This window comes from Myodes glareolus, chromosome 5 (genome assembly GCF_982192425.1).
Source record: "Myodes glareolus chromosome 5, mMyoGla1.1, whole genome shotgun sequence".
Classification (NCBI taxonomy): Eukaryota; Metazoa; Chordata; class Mammalia; order Rodentia; family Cricetidae; genus Myodes; species Myodes glareolus.
This window is the reverse complement of record NC_142030.1, coordinates 81,106,021-81,127,766: the sequence shown is the minus strand read 5'-3', so window position 1 is coordinate 81,127,766 and position 21,746 is coordinate 81,106,021.

The following is a 21,746-nucleotide window of genomic DNA, read 5'->3' as shown; positions in this document are numbered from 1 at the left end:
CTAATTCATTTAAAAGCCTTTTGATACAGTTTATCAGCTACTATGACACCTTTTAATTTTACTGCATCCACCCCATTTATCTAATCTTATGCACAAGACAGTAATGAAAGATTTGAGAAATACTATGTCTACTTACTTCATGAAAAATCATTCATTGCACATGAAAAAAATGACTTGGGTTTCTTTTTCTTAGCCCTATTATAGAAATTAAATTTTATTAACAGATAAAGCAAATGTGAATCCTCAGAATAAAATCTGTTTTGCAAGTCATTAATACATCTAAATATCTACTGGAATCATTTTTTTACTTTTCAAGTAATTTTTTACAGATATTAATCCTAAAGTCTTCTCACTATCGGCCTTATCTCTCTATGATCTAATAAAACAAAAAAATTTACTACCCTTACTGTACTTAGCAATTCATCAAAATTGTGTCTCAATGTATTGGACTCAAGCAGAAATACCTCTCAAAGGGAGTGAATGACACAATTCATAATCTTTAAATAACTTAAAAATACATATAAATTATGTAAATGGTTGTAGAGTTCTAAATAAATCAATCAATAAATACTTACTCAATCTCAAGCTATTTCCAAGCTAATAGATAAGAACTATCTATCAAATTATGAAATGCAGCTTGCATTTTAGGGGAAAGCAAATGGATAAGCATGCAAATGGAGGAATAAAAATGCTTAAATAACTGCACCAGACAATTATAAAAGAGATATCACAGAGCAGAGCATGATTCATTGTCAGATGAATTATTCAGATAATAAATATTGCAGGAGTTCTGGAGAAAGAGTGCTCACTTTAGGCTGGGATGCTCAAGTCCATGATGATAAATGTGTACTGGTTCTGAGGCTGGATCAGTAAGTAAACTTTAGATGAGAATGAGTCAGAGGAAAGTACACTTTGAGAATTTGTCACAGCATCACTAGAATGGAACGACTGGAGTTTCAGGCAAGTTTTATTTTTCTACAAGGCCTCAGAAAAACAAACAAAATAATAAGTTCTTGGAGGAGTGACTGGCATCTGCAGAAAGAAGGCTGAGAAAATTGTTTGAAGAGATATGGTGGCTTGGGAAACGACTTGGGAGCATGGGTTATGGTGAGAAAGGTTGTCTTGTCAGTCATATAATTTGGAGTAGTTACAGAGGACAGCATAGAAAATTAAGCAAAGATAGTAGATACCACTAGGTTGGTATTAAAATATAAAACAAACTAAAGGCAGTCTCTGCAAATCCACTATGGCAGCCTTTCTAAACCACACCTTTCTTTTGTCTCAGACACCATCTCTCTAGGAACCATGGTGAGCAGAGAATCACGCAGGAAATCTTTACTCCCCTTATTCTCCTCCAATTCCAATCTCCCAGTTTCACCTCCCTCTTTGTAGCAGACCAGCAGCTGTGGCCTCTCTTTCTTCTCTGCCTTGATTTCCAAGGATCTATGCAAGTCCTTGTGGCATATCCAATTTTCTTCCCTCCTATGGAGCCGGTTAGGGCACCCCCTTCTAGCCTATCCTCCACTCCTTAGTATAAGTTTCTAATACCTCGAAGCACATCCTCCCTGCTACCACCAGTGGCCACATGTGGCAGGATTTCAAATCATTCTCTATCAGTTTACACACACCACCACACTCTCCTATGAGCAACGGAGGGCAACTGAAACCAGAGAATGAAACACCTACCCTACAACACAAGACCAGATATAAGCAGCTAGAATTGCAGTCATCCCAAACCCAGGTGCCTAGAAAACAGAGCAAAATCACAATAAATAGAAGTCAGCATAATACATATCCACTAAAATCTAGAAACCCTACTAAAAATGGCCCTGAGAAATTGAATATAACAGAAACAGAAGACAATGACTACAAACTAGCTACGAATATGCTCAAGGATCTTAAAGAGGATATAAATGAATCCGCTAATGAAATGAATGAACACACAAACAAGTGGTGGATTGATATGAAGACTACTCTTTAGGATGTGTGAGAGGAAGTGGAATCAATAAAGAAATTAAAACTGAGGTAAATCTGGAAATTAAAATTTTAGGAACTCATATAGGCAGGCACCACAGAAGCAGGTCTTGCCAACAGAACACAAGTGATGGAGGAAAGTCTCAAGCACTGAAAACAAGATAGTAAAAAGGATACCTAAGTCAAAGAAAATATAAATTAAAAACATAATTTATGTAAAAAAATCCAGAAAATCTTGGATACAATGAACAGACCAAATCTAAGAATAATAGGAAAAGAGGAAGGAAAAGAAACCCAGGATAAAGGCACAAAACTAGATGACAACCTGTAGAAGAATGAAAATAGATCCATATCTATCGCCATGCTCCAAACTCAAGTTCAAATGGATCAAAGACCTTAAAAGAAACGCGACCACACTGAACCTGATTAGAGAAAGTGGGAAGTAGCCTTCAATGCATGGCACAGAAAACTACTTCCTAAATATAACCCCAGTAGAACAGACACTGAGAGCAACAATAAATAAATGGGACCTCCTGTAACTGAGAAACAAAGGACACAATCAATTAGACAAAAAGGCAGCCTACAGAATGGAAAAAGATCTTCACCACCCCACATCAGACAAAGTACTTATCTCCAAATTATTTTAAGAATTCAAGAAATTAGACATCAAAATTCTAAATAACTCAATTAAAAATGGGGTACAGAACTAAACACAGAATTCTCAATAGAAGAATCTCAAATGGCCAAAAGACACTTAAGGAAATCCTTGGCCATCTTGGAAGTGCAAATCATAACAGTTCTGAGATACCATTTTCACCAGTCAGAATGTTTAAGATCAAAAACACCAATGTTTTTAATTCTGGAGAGCATGTGGAGTAAGGTGAACACTCAACAATTGCTAGTGGGAATGCAAACTTGTACAACTACTTTGGAAATCAGTATGGTGGTTTCTCAGAATATTGGGAATCAACCTACCTCAGGATCTAGCAATACCACTCTTTGTCATATACCCAAAAAAAATGATCAATCATACTACAAAGTCATTTGTTCAATTATGTTCACAGCAGTATTTTTTTGTAATAGCCAGAACCTGGAAACAACCTAGATGCCCCTCAACTGAAAAACGGATAAACAAAATGTGGCATATTTACACATTAGAGTACTACTCAACAGGAAAAAAAAGAAAAAAAATGGCAACTTGAAACCTGCATGCAAATGGATGGAACTAGAAAACACTATCCTGAGTGAGGTAACCCAGATCCAAAACGATGAATATGGTATGTCCTCACTCATATGTAGATACTAGCTATAAACAAAGGATATTGTGCCTATAATTCATGGTCCTAGAGAAGTTAAATAACAAGGTGAACCCTAAGAAAAACAAATGTAGATCCACCTGGAAATTCGAATGAGACAATATCGCTGACAAAATAACATCTAATGAAGGACCTAATAATGGAGGACCAAACACTTGATTGTTGAAAGAAGACTCAAAAATTCAGAAGGAACTGAGCCACACAAATTCTAATAGAATACAGATACCAGCCCAGACTACTATTTCCAGGGAAACTTCAATAGATAGAAAAAAAATAATTCCAATGTAAAGTCAAATTTAAGCCATATCTGTCTACAAATAAAACTCTTTAGAAGGCCCTAGAAGGAAAACTTCAACCTGAAGAAGTTAATCTCACCCAAGAAATTGCAAAGAGTATTCAGAGACAAGTAAATCAAAAGATAGAAATAAATCCACACCACAACAGAATAATAGGAATCAACACTCATTGCTCTGCGATAACTCTCAACATCAATAGTTTCAATTTTTGCAAAACAAATATACAAACAGATTGGATTTTAATCAACATTCATCCTTCTACTGCATCCAAAAAAAGTACATTAACAGTGAAAGAGATCATCTAAGCATAAAAGGATGAAAAAAAAGACATTCCAAGCAAATAGAAGCAAATTCAAAGCAGGTTGGTGTAGCCATATTAATATCTGACAAAATAGTTTTCAAACTATACCAAACCAAAAAGATAGGCAAGGATACAACATACTTATCAAAGAAAGATCCACCAAGAAAATATAGAAATTCTAAACATCTATGCACCAAACACAAGTACAATCTAGTTCATAAAATCAATCCTACTGCAGCTAAAACCACTATTTGACTTCCATACAATAGTAGAGGGTAACTTCAATATCCAACTCTCACAGAAAAGTAGCCATGTTTGAACTTTACAGGATTTTTGCATATGTATTGTAGATTCTGGCTTTATGGTATTAGGGGTCTGCTGTGTGTGTATACAAACACATGTGTCCCTGTGTCTACATGTGTATCTTTTGCTTTTTCTTTGGTTCTTGGTAGAATTGCCTTTTTTATGCTTGTTTGTTTTCTCCTATTCCAATTTGCTTGTATTTATTTCACTTCATTGTTTGTCTTTACATACCATGTTTCTAATGAAAGACAATAAGAGTGTGGATACTATTCTGAGGAAAGATGGTAGGAATCTCAGAGGAGTTGAGGGAAAAAACTATAATCAGAATATGTTGTATAAAAAAATCTTTCAAGAAAAGAAAATATATAAAGTGATTATGTTTTATTTTGCCTTTAAAAATAAATGTAAAAATAAAGACTGAATGTGGATCCAAAATTTCTTTTTCATTTGGTTATGTAAGGTAAGAGAAAAAAACAAGAAAATTGTATATCTGGGAAACAAATTGTCCTGCTATGGAATCAATTACTTAGAAACCTATAAACCAAGTGTCATACTGCTTTTTCTTTACCCATCTCATGTAAAAAGGAGACACAAAGTGAAAAACTCTAAATCAGCACAAGAGCCTCAATTGCAAGTAATGTAAGACATCTTAAGGTCTAGAGCACAGTCAAGAATGTATGAGTTATGCACTGAGCAACAGACCTATGCTCCAGGAAAAACCCTTGACATACCTGTTATGGTATAGAGCTGGCTTGTGTGTTGACAGAATGGCATGCTTAAAGAACTGTGAATGGAAGGAATCTTGGCATTTTCATTTCAATTCAAATAATTTCATACAAGCTAAAAGTATGTCAAAAGCACACTGCTATATCCCGTGCCCACTGACTGCTCTAGCTACATAGCTTGCTTCATGTTGCTAGAGGTTATACCACTCTGACCCAATTACTATTATGTTTCTACTTCCTTCCTTTGATTTATTATGTGCTCTTATCCTTTCAAGTGTGATTCAACCTGCTGTTCAATTGTTCCACCCTTCAGGAAACTAGGCTTTCTTAAACATTCCTCTTATACAGATGGGATCCATGTTACAATTTTGGCAAGTTCTTACAGAAAGCTATACTTTTTAAATAAACATTATGGTATATTCTCTTTAACAATTTCTTATAAAGCATTTGTATCATGTTCAGCCTTCCTGCTCCCTGAACTTCTCCCCTTACCTTCCCTCAACTCTGTGTTCTTTATTATTTAATAATTCATGGGATCCAATTTGGGCAGTTTTCCATACTGATTAGGATATGTGGCTTACTGATACTTTTATTTCCCAATCATATAAATTCTATTTATGTTATCTGAATTTTAACATCTTGATTTCATCTGCTTTTCCTTTGCATATTGCCTTATAATATGTTTTTCCTGCTACCTGTGTGGATTTATAAGACTCTAATATGTAATAGCATAAGCATTTGCACCATATATCTAAAACAAGTAAATATAACTTTCAGTTTTTTTCATTAGTCTATCATAAAAATGAATATTTTCCATGGAAAACATTCTGATGGCAGTTTCCCTTCCTCCAACATTTTCAAGATCCTCCACACCGATGAGGATGTTTTATGTGTAGGGAGATAATGTTTTAAAGATAATTTATATATTATGTGTTTATAGATAATGTATATATTTAATAGTTTTCACCAGCTTTTACTTCAGCCCGTCAGTCCTATATTATTACTCACATAGAAAAGTATGTAATCCAAAATTAAGTTTTCATAAAATCACTTCTTTAACTAACTGCTTTTAAAAATGGTTTCCTATTGGCCTTTGCCTAAAACACCCAGTGAGTACAATTTACTTACAGGATCCCAGCTAATAAAATAGGCAGGCTTTCAATCAATACTCTTAGGAGTATTTGTCCCACTGGTGAATAAATTACTGGAGGAGATAACAGCAATTAAATTCTCCATGGTGTACAGAAGTTATAACAAAAGAACAAATTTCTGCTTGTTGCAAAAAGATTCAATATGAAAAGTTCCCATCTATGTCAATGAGGATTGCTTATATAGATTGCTACAAAGTGGGCTATAAACACTAGAAACCTATTCCTTACACTGTAGAAATGTTTAAGGGCCAAGAAGGTGCTGTTACATCTAGTCTGTGTCCAGAATTCACTCCTATTTATAGATAGTTCTCATTTCTCTGTGCCCTCAGATGGCAGAATGGCATTGTTAGTTGGTATTTATCAGCTTGAGAGAGCCCAATACATATTTCGGAAGAGAGAATCTTAATTAACAAAATCCTTCCATGAGATTGGCCTGTTGGGTATTGTTCTAAACAGGATTGATGTGGGAGGGTTCAGTCCATCATGGAGTACCATTACTTGATAGGTAAACTGGGATCTATAAGAATATAGGCTGGCCAAGACATGAAGAACCATTAAAAGAAATGTTCCTCCATAGCCTTTCTTCATTTCCTGCCTCCAGTTTTCGTCCTTGACCTCCTTAAATGATGAATAATGATGTGGACCTATAAACTGAATTAAATATTTTTATCCAAAAGTTGCTTTTGGTCATGACATTTTATAACAGCAATAACAATATCACTATAACAAGGACCATTTAATCTCTCTACTACATATACTAATAAGGGCACTTGTATCACTCATGTGAACTCTTGCCTCATCATGTAGCCACCTTCCAGATGACCTACAACCTAATACCAGGTCTTTAGAAAAATACATTTCAACAGATAAATTTGAGGGAAACATATACATTTAATTAATTATGACTTTATACAGCCAAACATATAACTGAGTACTTCTAATGAAAATATTTTGCAAGATATTTGACTACACTTTGTACAGATATGTCACTGTGATTGGTTTAATAAAAAGCTAAATGACAAAAAAGCCAGACAGGAGGGATAGGTGGGACTTCCAGACAGAGAGAGTTCTGGGAAGAAGTAGAAGAAAGGTGGAGTCACTAGTCTGAACACAAAGGAAACAGGAAGTCCAGGAAAAGCCATGAGTCACATGGCAGCATATAGATGAACAGAAATGGGTTAATTTAAGTTATAAGAGCTATTTAGAAACAAATGTAAGCTAAGACCAAACTTTCATAATTCATAAGAAGTCTCTGTGTTGTTTTTTAGGAGCTGTCTTTTGGGACAGAGAAGAGTTCATTACAAGAATGGTACTATACACTTAACATAACAAAATAAATAGGTTTGCTGTAAATATGTTTTTCTCAGTAAGCCTATTATCAGATCATTAAAATACAGCCATAAGAGAATTAAACAAGAGTCTTTGTTGTAAAATAACAGAGTGATATTGGATGCACAGGAACATTGTAAAATAAAGTAGACTGGGGTTCACTTAATCATTCTGTATAGAAAAAGCAGAGCACATTTGAATAGGACATCAAGGTTCTTGTAAAGTATCTTCTAAATTGGTGTGCTTGTCAATAGATAGAGAGCTACAACTAATTATTAAAATAGGAGAGCTAAACTAGATGGTGGTGGTGCACACCTTTAATGACAGTACTCAGGAGAAAGATGGGTGGAACTTCATGCGTTCGAGGCCAACCTGGTCTACAAGAACTAGTTCCAGGAAAGGCTCCAAAGCTACAGAGAAACCATGTCTTGGAAGGAGGAGAAGAAGAAGAAGAAGAAGAGGAAGAGGAAGAGGAAGAGGAAGAGGAAGAGGAAGAGGAAGAGGAAGAAGAAGAAGAAGAAGAAGAAGAAGAAGAAGAAGAAGAAGAAGAAGAAGAAGAAGAAGAAGAAGAAGAAGAAGAAGAAGAAGAAGAAGAAAAGAGCTAATACAACTTTAATACAACTATACAACTTCTGGAAAAAAAAGCGAAATTAGAGTCTTTTTAAAAAGGATTTAGCTTATGTATACAGGTGTTTTGCCTGCCTGTATGTAAGTATATTGCAGCATGTATCCAATGACTTTGGATACCAGAATAGCATGCCACAGGTCCCCTGGAAATAGAGACACAGATGTTATGAGCTGCATTGTACACAACAGGAATCAAATCCAAGTCTTCTGGAAGAGTAGCCACTGCTCCTAACCACTGAGCCATCTCTCTAGCATCAAATTAAAGTCTTCTAAAATTAATATTTTTGTCAGGTGTGGGGGCACAGGCCTTTATTTCCAGCACTCGTGAGGTAAAGGCAGTTAAAGCTCTTTACTTTTGAGACCAACATGGTCTCAAATTTTCTAGTAATAAAACAATGTCAAAGGTAGAGGCAGGCAGATCTCCATGAGTTTGAGGCCAGCCTCATCTACAAGAACTAGTTCCAGCCCAGGCTCAAAAAAAAAAAAAAAGAAAGAAAAAAAAAGAAAAAACTACAGCGAGAAAAGCTACAAAGAAACCCTGTCTTAAAAAACCAAAACACAACAACAAAAAAGTCAAAATATTTGGTTTATTTCCTACCAGGATTTTTTTTAGAATCAAGTAAAAGGCATTGTTGTTTTACTTATACTTAAAATGTTACGTGTTAATATTAGGAAATACTTAAAATATTGCATGTTGATAATTAGGAAAAGGATTTTTTTCCCAATTCCCAATTTATCTATAATTTCATCTCATTCTCCAATATTCATCTTCTCCTCCTCCAAACAGTTTAAAGCAATTTTTCTCCCCACTCCTTACTGTGTGTCTCTCTGTCTCTGTCTGTCTCACACCTAATAAAACATTGTTTTCTTCCAGTGATTATTGTTTCAGACCTTGAGAATAAATATATACACACACACATATATATGTGTGTGTGTATATATTTATATATATACAACCCAATGACAATAGTTAATCTTCTTTGTCAAATTGATACCAATATAATACATTATTTCTGTAGCACATGTGAGAGTATTTAGAAGAGGGCAGGATTTGAGTTAGGAGTTTGAAGAAAGTTTCTTCCACAGAGAAGGAAGAAGAAAACAAGTGGGGACTGTGCTCTTCAGAGTTGCCACATTCTTGTCTTCTGCCATACCACCGTGGAGCTCAGTGGTTGAATCTCTGGCTCACAGATCTCATCACTTGCCCAGATTCTCATCCCTGCTCTGAACCCTTTAGACATGGGCTGAATTATACACCACTAAGTTTCCTGGTTCTCCAGGATATAGATGGCATACACTGAAATGGATTTTTCCTCTGTAACCCCAGGAGCTAATAATAGTAATCTCTTATTAATATTTTTCCTCTGGAATACCTTGAAACCTCGACAGATACAAAGTTCTTTGAAGACTTCTCAAGCTGCTGAAAGAAACAAAGACAGCAATTTCCCCAAATTTATACTCTGCCTTTCATACCGAAGCACTGTGGCCGAGAAAAAGCTGCTTAGTTAGGAAATATGTATTTCCTAGGCCCTGCACATGTCACCAGGGAGGGGCACATATGCTGTCTAGAAGGGAAAATTTGAATAAGTATTTAGTCACAAAATATTACAGTTGTTGAACCTATATTACAGAAACCTCATAGTGAATATCTCCTTTAGCCTTGTTCATGGTAGAAATATGGTTTCCCTGACTGTGGTATTTATCAAGAAGTGTGTGTCTCTGCTTTTCTCCATTCTATTTTTATGTTATATGTCAGAAATGTCAGAAATTGGTTTTCTCTGTTGACTATTTTCAATTCAGCTTTATTTTAAAGATGTGCCATGGCAAATTAAAAAGTAAATATGCTTGTTACTTATCATCTCTCAGTGTATATAATGCCACAGAAGAACTATAAATATATACCATACATATGCCCTATATATGTAATGTTAATATAGATGAGACTAGATATTATGCCTTTTAAAGAATATATCTTACAAGACTTAAGTTAAAACATTTTAAAACCAAATTAGCATCCCTAGAATTATTTATATTTTTATTCAGTTACTAGACTGTCTTCCGAGGGCCTTCAAAATTTACTGCAAAATAAAATCTCAAATTATTGGCAAAAATGTAATACCTTTTTTAGTAAAATATAGATGAAGAAAGTTTTCATTTTATATACTTAAAATATGTAACTTTGCTGTATATTTTTCTCAGATAAAATATCCAATTGTAGAGAGTAATAGATCTCCCTGAAGGCCATTTAAAAGTACTAGAATGCAAAGGTACTTACAAATCTTAAGACTATTCCTTTAGACAGCAGTCAAATAAGATTCTTTTAGCCAAGTTCAAGAAATAAATAATAAAGGTTTTGTGTCATTCAGCACTGTTCTGGCCCTGAGCCTTGTCCAGCCTTGATATGAGGGTTTTTTTCCCCCAATGGTATCTTGTTTTGTTCCATATGACTGCTGTTTCTGGGATACCTGCTTTTTTCTGAAAAGAAAATGGAAGAAGAGCAGATCTCGGCAAGAGTAGAGATGGGATGAACTGGGAGGAGAGGAAATGGAAACTCTGGTCAGGATATATCGTATGAGAGAAGTATCTATTTTCAATAGAAATAAAGAATAATAATAACTTGCAAAGTGTGTTAACTCTAAATGTAATTTGAGTGTGCCTTCCCTAAATGACAGCATTTCATACATATCTGCCCTCTCACAACTCTCTCCCAGTGAGTCTGAGAATACTATAAACAGCTCAAATACATACAAGAATAACCCAGACAAGCACACAGACCCGATAGTCAAGAGACATTAATAACATGTAGAAGCAGTATGCCAGAATGTGAAATTCCTTATTTAGAAACCTGGCTAGCATAAGGGGACACATTTAACTGTGCTGAGATTCTTTTTCATATATTCAATGGGAACACAGTGATATCAAAATATTTTTAGCAATGCACCTTTTAAAATTCCGGTATTCAGGTGGGAAGATATCTCAAAGGAAAATATCACCTGCTATACAAATATAAGAACATTAATTGAGATCTCCAGGACCCATGTAAAAACCAGAGATGTTTACATACATGTCTGTAACCTTAATCCTGTGATACTTTGAGAAGCAAAGGCAGGAGAATGGCTGGGACTTCACTTACCAGCTTAGCTCCAGATTCATTGAGATAATCTGTTTCAAGAGATCAGGCAGAAATAACACAAACCCTCATCCTTTTCTTACCTCTAGACATGAATATGGACACATGTGCAATACCACACTCACCCCCACACACATGAAAATCAAACAAATAAATCAGTGAATAATACTCTAGTATTACAAAGACCATACACATATGCTTAAATAATTTTATCTTACTAGTACTATGACCTACATCCAGTACTACAAATAAGATAACTTGGCAAGAGAAAGAATGTCACATGCATATTTATATTATCAGAACTTTTGGGTATGGAAGTCTATTCATGTGTAAGCACATATATACTTAAAATGTCTCTTATGTGTATTATCAGCATAGTAGTTCTCTGTTTATCATCAAGGTATTCTATGTAGTTAAAAAGATAAGAAAGACTTTCTGAAAGATACCTACAACAGAGTTGAGACAGGTGCTATAACAGTAGGAGATTGAATTAAATTCCATTGTGAAAGAAAGAGAGGGAGAGTTTAGAAGCACCTGAATGAGCCAGTGGGATCATAACAAAGAGTAGTAATGGGGCTAGGCCAGTAGAGTGTTGCCATCTGTATGTGTTGAATTAACACTTACCAAATGTAGGGTAATATCATCCAAGAGACTACGAAACAGGGGTCTTTTTCGTGGTTTTATTTTAAATGAAGTACTCTTAAAGCCTTTTTAAAAAGATCCCCCTAAAGTATAAAGTATCTAAAATGTGGGAAAATACTTTCACCCCTAAGGATCAGGGAATATATAGTTCAAAACTATCTAAAGAAAGTGATCCAAGGCCTACCATGGTTGCACAAATTTTAATTCCAGCACTGGGAGTCAGCGGCAGGTGGATCTCTGTAAGCTCAAGGCAACTCTGGTATACATAGTAAGTTCCAGGGCTACAAAATAAGACACTGTCTCCAATATATGCTCTAAGAAAACGTTGGTGCTCTTCAGTCAGAAACAAACTCTAAAGCTGAGGCTTTAGTGAAGGGAGGACACGGAAGGTTAAGGGTGCTCTGGTAAAGTCCATATCTAATGATCTACATTCAGATATTTCACTCTTGAACTCATTATATTTCTGTTCATTTAATTATACTTTAATCCTTGATATGGGAGATGTATTTTTGGTTACTGCTATGTGAGAAAACCCAAGCCCAGTGCCTAAAAACAATTCTTTTTTTTTTTCTCAGCTAATCTATAATGGCTGAACTATGAGAATCCCTGGGGATTGGGCCAAGGTGGAAGGGTTGGAAAACATTTCAATTGGGCAGCAATGGAGGTGGATATTTTTGTATGTAACTTGTTAAACTGAGACAAGGTTTTTCTGTGTAACCTTGGTGCCTATCCTGGAACTAGCTTTTGTAGATGAGACTGGCCTTGAACTCACAGAGATCTGCCTGCCTCTCCTCCAGAGTGCTGAGATTAAAGGCATGAACACCACCACTCAGCTGATATGGGGTCAAAGAACAAGAACGCTTTCACCAGTGAAAAGGAAGTCTAACAGTTTCCTACATACAAACTCAAAGTGTAGAACAAATTCTTTCTAAGTTTCCCCAACATGTCTAGACAAATCCATAGAAAGTGAAATATCTCCATATTTCTAGTTGGATTTTAAAAATACTTCTTAAACCCTTTTGCAAATGACAGACAGTGTTGGAGTTACTGGTCATTCACAATACTGAGGAAAGCAGACTCAACTAAAGTTCTTCACAGGATATAATTTAATCTAAAAAATTGGAAACAAGTGAGGAATCACCCAAAATATTTAACATTTTTAGGAGGAACAGAGCCATGACAGAAAAATACTTGACTTTATGACAGCTGGTAATGTACACACAAGAATTTAACATAGTCATAAAGAACTTTTCTGGGCATGTAAGAATTCAAATGTGATCTCAAGAAGTTAAATCGATGTATTAAAAGTGTTTATCAGTTGTAGGAGTTCTTTGGTAGAGTTTTTGGGGTCACTTATGTACACTATCATATCATCTGCAAATAACAAAAGTTTAACTTCTTCCTTTCCAATTCGAATCCCCTTGATCCCCTTATGTTGTTTTATTGCTATTGCTAGAACTTCAAGCACTATATTGAAGAGGTATGGAGAGAGTGGACAGCCTTGTCGTGTTCCTGATTTTAGTGGAATGGCTTTGAGTTTCTCTCCATTCAATTTGATGTTAGCTGTGGGCTTGTTGTAAATAGCTTTTATTATGTTTAGGTATGATCCTTGTTTCCCCAATCTCTCCAACACCTTTATCATAAAGGGGTGTTGAATTTTGTCAAATGCTTTTTCAGCATCCAATGAAATGATCATATAGTTTTTTTCTTTCAGTTTATTTATATGATGGATTACATTGATAGATTTGCGTATGTTGAACCATCCCTGCATCTCTGGGATGAATCCTACTTGACTATAATGGATAATTTTTTTAATGTGTTCTTGGATTCGGTTTGCCAGTATTTTATTGAGAATTTTTGCGTCGGTGTTCATGAGTGAGATTGGCCTGTAATTCTCTTTCTTGGTTGTGTCTTTGTGTGGTTTTGGTAATAGCCAGAACCTGGAAACAACCTAGGTGCCCCTCAATAGAAGAATGGTTAAAGAAGGTGTGGAACATATGCACATTAGAGTTTTACTCAGTGGTAAAAAACAATGACATCTTGAATTTTGCATGCAAATGGATGGAAATAGAAAACGCTTTACTGAGTGAGGTAACCCAGACCCAAAAAGAGGAATATGGTATGTACTCACTCATAAGTGGATTCTAGCCATAATTAAAGGACTTTGAGCCTATAATTAGTGATCCTAGAGAAGCTAAATAAGAAGGTAAATCTGAAAAAAATCATATAGTTATCCTCCTGGATATTGGAAGAAGACAAGATTGCCAGGCAAACTTGGGTGCACGAAGGAGGGGATGGATGTAAGGGGAGATGGGTAGAGAGAAGGGAGAAGGGGAAGATTCGGGATAGCTTGGGGGAATGGGATGGGTGGGATGGAGGAAGGATGGTTAAGGGAGCAGGGAAGTATATATCTCAACTAAGGGAGTCATTTTAGGATTTGCAAGAGACTTGATTCTGGAGGGGTTCCCAGGTCCAAGGAGAGATCCCCAGATTATTCCCTACGCAGCAGAGGAGAGGGAGCCTGAACTGGCCTTGTCCCATAGCCATACCGATGAATATTTTGCATATTACCATAGAAGGTATATGGTAATCCATCTGGCGATGGATGGAGATAGAGACAGAGACCCACATTGGAGCACTGGACTCAGCTCCCTAGGTCCAAATGAGGAACAGAGGAGGGAGAATGTGAGCAAGGAAGTCAGGATCACAAGGAGTGCGTTCACCCACTGAGATGGTGGGACGGATTTTGGGAGCTCACCAAGGCCAGCTGGACCTGGAGTGATGGAGCATGTGATCAAAATGGATACTCTGAATGTGGTTGGCAATGAAGGCTGACTGAGAAGTCAAGGACAACGGCACTGGAATTTTATTCTGCTGCATGGACTGACTTTGTGGGAGCCTGATTTGTTTGGATGCTCACCTTTATAGACGTGTATGAAGGGGGGGGAGGACCTTGAACTTCCCACGGGGCAGGGAACCCTGACTGTTCTTAAGACTAGAGAGGGAGAGGGAGGTGGGGAGAGGAAGGTGGGGAGGGGGAGGGAAAAGGGAGGCGGGGAAGAGGTGGAAATCTTAATAAATAAATAAATAAATTTAAGAAAAATCGATGTATTAAATAAGGTAAGATCATTGAAAAGGTTTATAATGGAAAAAACATGTTCCAGGCAGAACAAATGTACATACAAATGCTCAGTGTAACATCATACAGACATGCAAAACAGTATGGAAAAGCAGACAATGATAATAAAGAGAATCATAAGTCAGTTAAGATTGTTACTTGCTATATCTACATGTTTGAGATTTATGGAATTTTAGATTTTCTAGTAGCCATGACCAAAAGTACAGAGGAACAAGTAAGACCACTTTTAAGAATACATTTTTTATATTTTAGGTAGTCATTCTTTTCTTTCTTTCTTAATTTCTTTTTTTTTTTATTTTTGCTTTCTCGAGACAGGTTTTCTAGGTGTAACAGTGCTAGCTATGCTGGAACCTGTAAGTAGCTCTTGTAGAGCAGGCTGGCCTTGAGCTCACAGAGATCTGCCTGCCTCTGTGTCCCAAGTGCTATGATTCAGGGCATGTACCACCAACCAGCTTACATAGTATTTCTAAAATTATCATTTTCATATTTGACAATAAATAAAATAAAAATCTTCCACTTACCAATTAATATCTCAGAATCACTGCAAAAAATATTCCTCGGTTGAGTCAGCCAAATTTAAGTTAATTTTTCCAAAATTATTTAAGTAGGTTTTAAAATTCCTCATTTTCCCCTAACACGATAAAAGTGAGGTATCAAACTTCCATTGTTTAAAAAAAACTGAGTCTTAATTTATTTAGTTTTTGAATGGATTACAGAAGATTGTACTTATGAAATTCCAGAAATTGTAAGAGTGAACCCATCGTGGTCCCACCCTGTGTATTTTGAGGCAGGAGACAAACCATTCCGACAGGGTTCCACATGGCTAGTTTGTGTCACAAAGTCAAAGAGGCAAGGCAGCCTCTGCCCTGAAAGTAGCCCACTTCAGCAGCTGCTTAGTGCTGCCTGGAAAATTTCTTTTGTCTGATGCAGGTTGCAGGAAGGTGTGTTTGACAAATTGCAGCTTCCTCCAATAGAGGTCATAATCACTCTAATTTATTTTCCAGCTACTTAACACCCTCACCTTCCATCCAATGTCCAGAGAGCTGTTTAGAGGATGTGTCCTGTAGTTTCTCTTTAACTCCAGTTTCCCTTCACCATAGCTTCTTTATTCCTTGTCTAACACCTCTGGTTGCAGAGGTGAGCCACATATAATATAGTTGTTATGTGGAAATTCAATTTTCAATGTAAGTTTATTTGTTTAGTGCAACTACTACTAAATTTCTGAACAGAAAGTGTTGTACTAAGCATTTTTATTATTAATATTCTATTTATATAGTTTAAATGGCTAGTAAGTTAACTATTAACTGTTAAAATAAACTTTTGACTCAGCATTCAGAATACTGAATTCAGGTTAAAACAAAACAAAAATATACCATGATTCTGAATCATGTAAAGGCTTTTGTAATAAGACTTTCATTATTTTAGTGGCTATTGCTAATAAAGAAAGCCAATATATCAATATAAGCGAATTCAATACATTTTTAGCTCATAATCTATGCCTAACTACCACATATACACAACAAAATATTATGTACCATAATCTGATCAGCTATACAATCTTCTATCAACCTGGTTTGTGTGTGTGTGTCATAAGACTACAAAATGATCTATATTGTGCCATAAGATAAGATTATACATAAGATCAGACAAAACAAATTGGCAACTAAATTCTAAAAAATGGCAGGTAGGAACTGAATTACTACCGGTGGTTGAAATACTCAACCACCTGTAGTAAGTGTTTATAATCTGTTGATCTTTGGTATGACTAGGAAGAAAAAAAGCAAGCTCCATAGAACCAGTCAAGAAAATTATTAATTGGAATAAGATAATCCATGTTATGAGAAGCTCTGGCTAGACCTTAAGAATTCTTAGAGCTCCCATACAAATCAGCATACACACCCTATCTTTCTCAATAAATGCCTAGGAACAAAACAAGAAAAAAGACACAATACCCAGTAATTCTTTTTTTTTTCATTTATATTACAAAAAAGTACAATCACCAACATTTGATGGGTACTTTTTGCATAATAAGAGCAATCCACAAGCCCTAGGGAAGTAATGAAAACCGATGTGCAGAGTACTAGAGAATAACATGTTGTGCCTTGAAGAATCACAGGATCATTTCTTATGCTGGTGGCAAAGGGTAGAAACAAAAGTGCTCTGGTTCACAAAGGGACAGACTGTTTTCTTATTACAAATCTAGACAAAAGGACTTTTCTAATTATATAAAAATATATAATAATCATGTTAATAATAAATGTTACACTAAATAAAAGTAATGGTAAAAAATCTGCACATATGCTTAATCAAAGAAGATATGTGAGTGATAAATAAGCTTAGTGTTCATTGCTTTTAAAATTTAACCAAATATTATATACTTACTAAATACATAGTAATGTTTAAAAAATAAAGTATCAATAGAAGTGTTTGAGTAAATGATTTTATATATGTTATATATATAAGCCTTTATATATTGTACACACATACACACACATATATATATAATATCTAGACATTTAGAAAGGTTTATAACTTCTAAAAATGAATAAAAATGAACCACATTTTTGTAGGAGAAATAAAATCTTGTTATCTACCCAAAAGGACTTGCATTATAATTACAGGAAATATATTTTTAATTATTCAGCTGTCTATGTATTGATGACCACTTATATAAACTGTTCATGCATTTGATTAGTCAATAAAAATAACTAGCTACCATTGTATTCAAATACATAGATAGTGTTGGGCTCAGAACTTTTCTGTGAATACCCAAACCTCGAAACAGGTGCGTGCTTTCCTGACTCGAGTCCACGAGAATGGACGATTGTGCTAAGGGTTTAAACACACAGACACAAAGAGACCTGCTCATTCACCAAAGAGCAAATGGCCACTTTATTAAACTCGAGTCGGGTATTTATATTAGTGGGCAAAGGGGGCAAAAGGGCAAAGCCCCCTCCCATCAGGAGCAGTGGAAGAAGATGACAGGTGCCCGGTGCCTAAGGCCAGAATCAGCTGCGGGAGGCAGGCGTGGCAGGCATATAGGGCCTGCAGCTGGAACCTTGTTCACAGGTGGAATTACCATAACAAAAGAGAGCCAAGTTCTTTCTAAGCTATACCCTCAGGCCAGAGCAGAGCAGAGAGGCCAGGGAGCCAGAGGTCAAACAGCCCTGCAAATCGCCACGAAGAAAAGGGAAAAAGACCTGGGTACCTACAGATAGAACTTAAAAAGCACTACTCAAACACTGAAAAGTTAACAAAGCATTGCTATCCTATAATTCTACTTGTAGAATTAAGGAAACAAAAATACCAGTGAGTCATAAATCATCAATCAAGAAAATGCACTACAGATATGTTTACAGGTGTTTTTCTCAACTCAGGTTTCCTTTCCCCTTATGAAACTAGCTAATGTCTATTTAACCGAAATCCCAACCATGACACAGCTCTTGCTTGTATCTATATTTCTTTTAATTAAATGTTTTCTTCATACACTACATTTGATTATATAGCTTACCATCCCCCAAATCCTTTCATATATTTGCTGTCTCTCTATCCACCTAAATACATGTTCTTATCTCTCTCTAAAACAAACAACAAAGAAGAAAAGAAAAGCAAAACTAATTGACCAACCCAAACTTGACCCCATGCGTTTATGTGTTTTGTTTTGGCGTTTTCTTCTTGTACCTAGATCTTAAAAATGTATCCCTTCTATTTTACATAGATTTTTGGGTTTCCAGTATTACTTTCAGTTCTTTAATACATTTTGATTGGTTTTGGTATAAAATGACAGTTAGAAATCCAATTTCATTCTTCTGTAAATGAATATCTAATTTTCTTTTGAAGAACGATTTGTTTGTTTTTCTCTCAATGCAGAATTTTGATAACCTTCCCAAAACTTAGGTGGGTGTAATATCATGGGAGTTTTGCTGTATCGCGTATTATGTTCCATATGTCTACATGTGGGTTTCCTTTTTGCCTGTTAAAAGCAATTTTTGTACTTTTTGCATTTATTTCATTTTCTGTATGAAGGTAAGCTACCACCGTTCACATATGACAGTCAGGAGACAAGGAGTTGAACTTCATTCTGGGAATCCAATTCAGGTTCCCAGGCTTGTAGATAAGTGTCTAAGCCACTGAGCCATTTCCTGGTCCAGGTTTTGTGATGTCCCCCAGCACTGTGCTAACTGCTCAGAATTGCTTTAGGATGTCTGTAGTCTTTACAGTTTCTACCTTAATTTTATTCTTTTTTTTCTGAATATTTGAACAAGGTAATTGAGATTTCCATGTGAAATGTGTCATGCCTGTGATCACTTTCATTACTGCAGCCATTATAACAATATTATATTTAACATCTCAAAGACTGACATTTGCTCCTTTTCCTGCATCTTCTTCAGTATCCTAAAGTTTCCATGATGGCAGTCTTTTGTCTCCTTTTATAGGTTTATTCATGTTTCATTTTATATTTGTAAGCTGTTAAGAATAGGATACTTTTCCTAACCACTGTACAAGTTTACTTTACAGAAATATTACTGATTTCTGTTGCTTGATGTTGTATCTTCCTGATTTGCCAAAAGTGGTTATCAAGGTTAAGCATTTTCTATTAATATTTATTTTTAAAATTATTTTAGTTCTCTGAGTATCTAATAGTTTGTGTTTTGATCATATTCAACCTTCCTAATATCTCCCCCAATTGAACCCCAATTCTGTACCTATCTTTGTGTCTTTTATTGTTTAAAGCAATTAAAATCAATTTGCATTGTCCAAATATTCAGGGATGCAGTGCTTTCCACTGGAGTATGGTTGATTTATAAGGAGTTTACACTCTTAGAGAAAATTGACTCTCCCTCTTCCAGAATCTATCTCTTGGTGATATTTGCTCAACTCAGATTAGGACTTCATGCCCAATTCTTCAGTTCATGCTGGGATTTAGCCTGGTTTGGGCTTATACAGGTTCTGTGCTTGCTGTCATGACGAGTCTGAGTTCATATGAAGGGCTGCCCTGCTGTATCCTGAAGAAACTGATTCCTTGTAGCTATTCAGCACCTCTGATATTTCAACTCTTTATGTTCCCTCTTCAACAGTGATTCCTGCATGTTGGGAGAGAAGTGTGAAATACATATGTTCCATTTATGACTGAGCATCCCAGTAGCGGTATCTTTTTCTCTATACTTTTACCAGTCATGGGTCTCAGTGTTAACCACCATGTACTACAAATAGAAGTTTCTCTGATAATGGTTGAGAGATTTATTAATCTATGGATATAATAATGCACAGAAAAAGAGTTTAATATGATATTATTTGGCACAGTAATATTAGAATCTCTCCTGCACCTATGATATGCCTGGTCATACGTTCTTGGCCAGTTAGTGGCATGGGTATCATCTAATGGACTGAGACTTCAGTTCAATCAGAAAGTGGTGAGTCAGTTCTTTGATGTTCTTGCCTCTATTGCACCAGTGGGCATGTCTTGCCAGGCAGTTATCACTGCAGTTTGCATGATTCATAGACAGGCATGGCTTATGATGACTTTACTCCTCTAGTAGCACACACAACACCTCCCCTCGCTGTGAAAGCTACCCCTTGGGATGAAGATTTCTGGTTCATACCAGGTTGATTTCATAATACTCTATGACTCACAAATGATGTATCTTAAGTAATAGGGTCTTACCACCAACTTACCACTGGAAGATAACAAAAACACAAAAAATAACCTGTAATTTTTGTATTCTATGGACCCTACAACTCCAAAATTCCAAAAAGCCAACAATTCCAAAAGAGGTAACCTGTTTCTGACACTGAAATTTTTCTTAGCCTCCAGTGTTTAGGGGTATGGTTTTCCTATCATAGGGTAACAGCTCAAATTTAGATCCTTTTATGTGTATGTGCATATATATATGTGTATATCCATACATATAATTGATTTAAGTAAACAGGTTGAGTATGCCACAAGGAGGAAGCCAGTAAACAGCAGTATGCCTTCTTGACTTCTGCGGCAGTTCCTACCTTGGGTAAGTTCCTATTGTAAATTTCCTCAGCAACGTGTGAAATGAAATAAATTCTTTCTTACTCAAATTGCTTTTTATCTTTGTTTTTACAGCATCAACAGAACCCTAATCAATAATGGTAAAAAGAATTTCTTAGAAAAAAATATGTAAAAAGACAGACACATAAAATTCTATCAAATTCAAAAGCTTCTTTAGCAATCACAAGAATGAAGATGCAGTCAGCATAACATGAAGAAAAACTAAAACACTTCAATGACTATTGATGGGAGAGAGGGCAATATCGAAATTATGTAAAAACTGGAAAATTCAAAGACAAACACAGCAATCCTTTCCAATTACAAGAGGGATTAAATGAAAGTTTTCTGAAGACAAAGAAATGGTTACCAAGTACTATGAAACTTCGTTAGCCATCAAGCATATGCAAGTAAAAATGAAATTTACACTCTCTTTTCTACCTTAGTCCAAAAAGCAATAGCTGGTTGTCTCCCAGAGACAGATGACATAATGTACTTCAGCTCAAGATTGAAAGGATCCTGCAAAACTCCTCCCTGAGGACAAGCTTTCATAATATGGAAGATGAGATGAAAGCTTCCAAAGGAAAGAAGCAAACAATTGTTCTACTCGTGTGCAATGCCTATGGACTACAGTGATGATCACTATGGTGTGGTATCCCTGATGGTGCATTTCGGTACTCATTTTGTTGGTAACCAAGAGCTCTCTGATTAAGGCAAGTTCAACAGGCGAGAAATCATGTATAGTAGTGGAAACCTAACAAGACTCCTGCAGGGGAGTAAGGGTATGGATCTTAGAG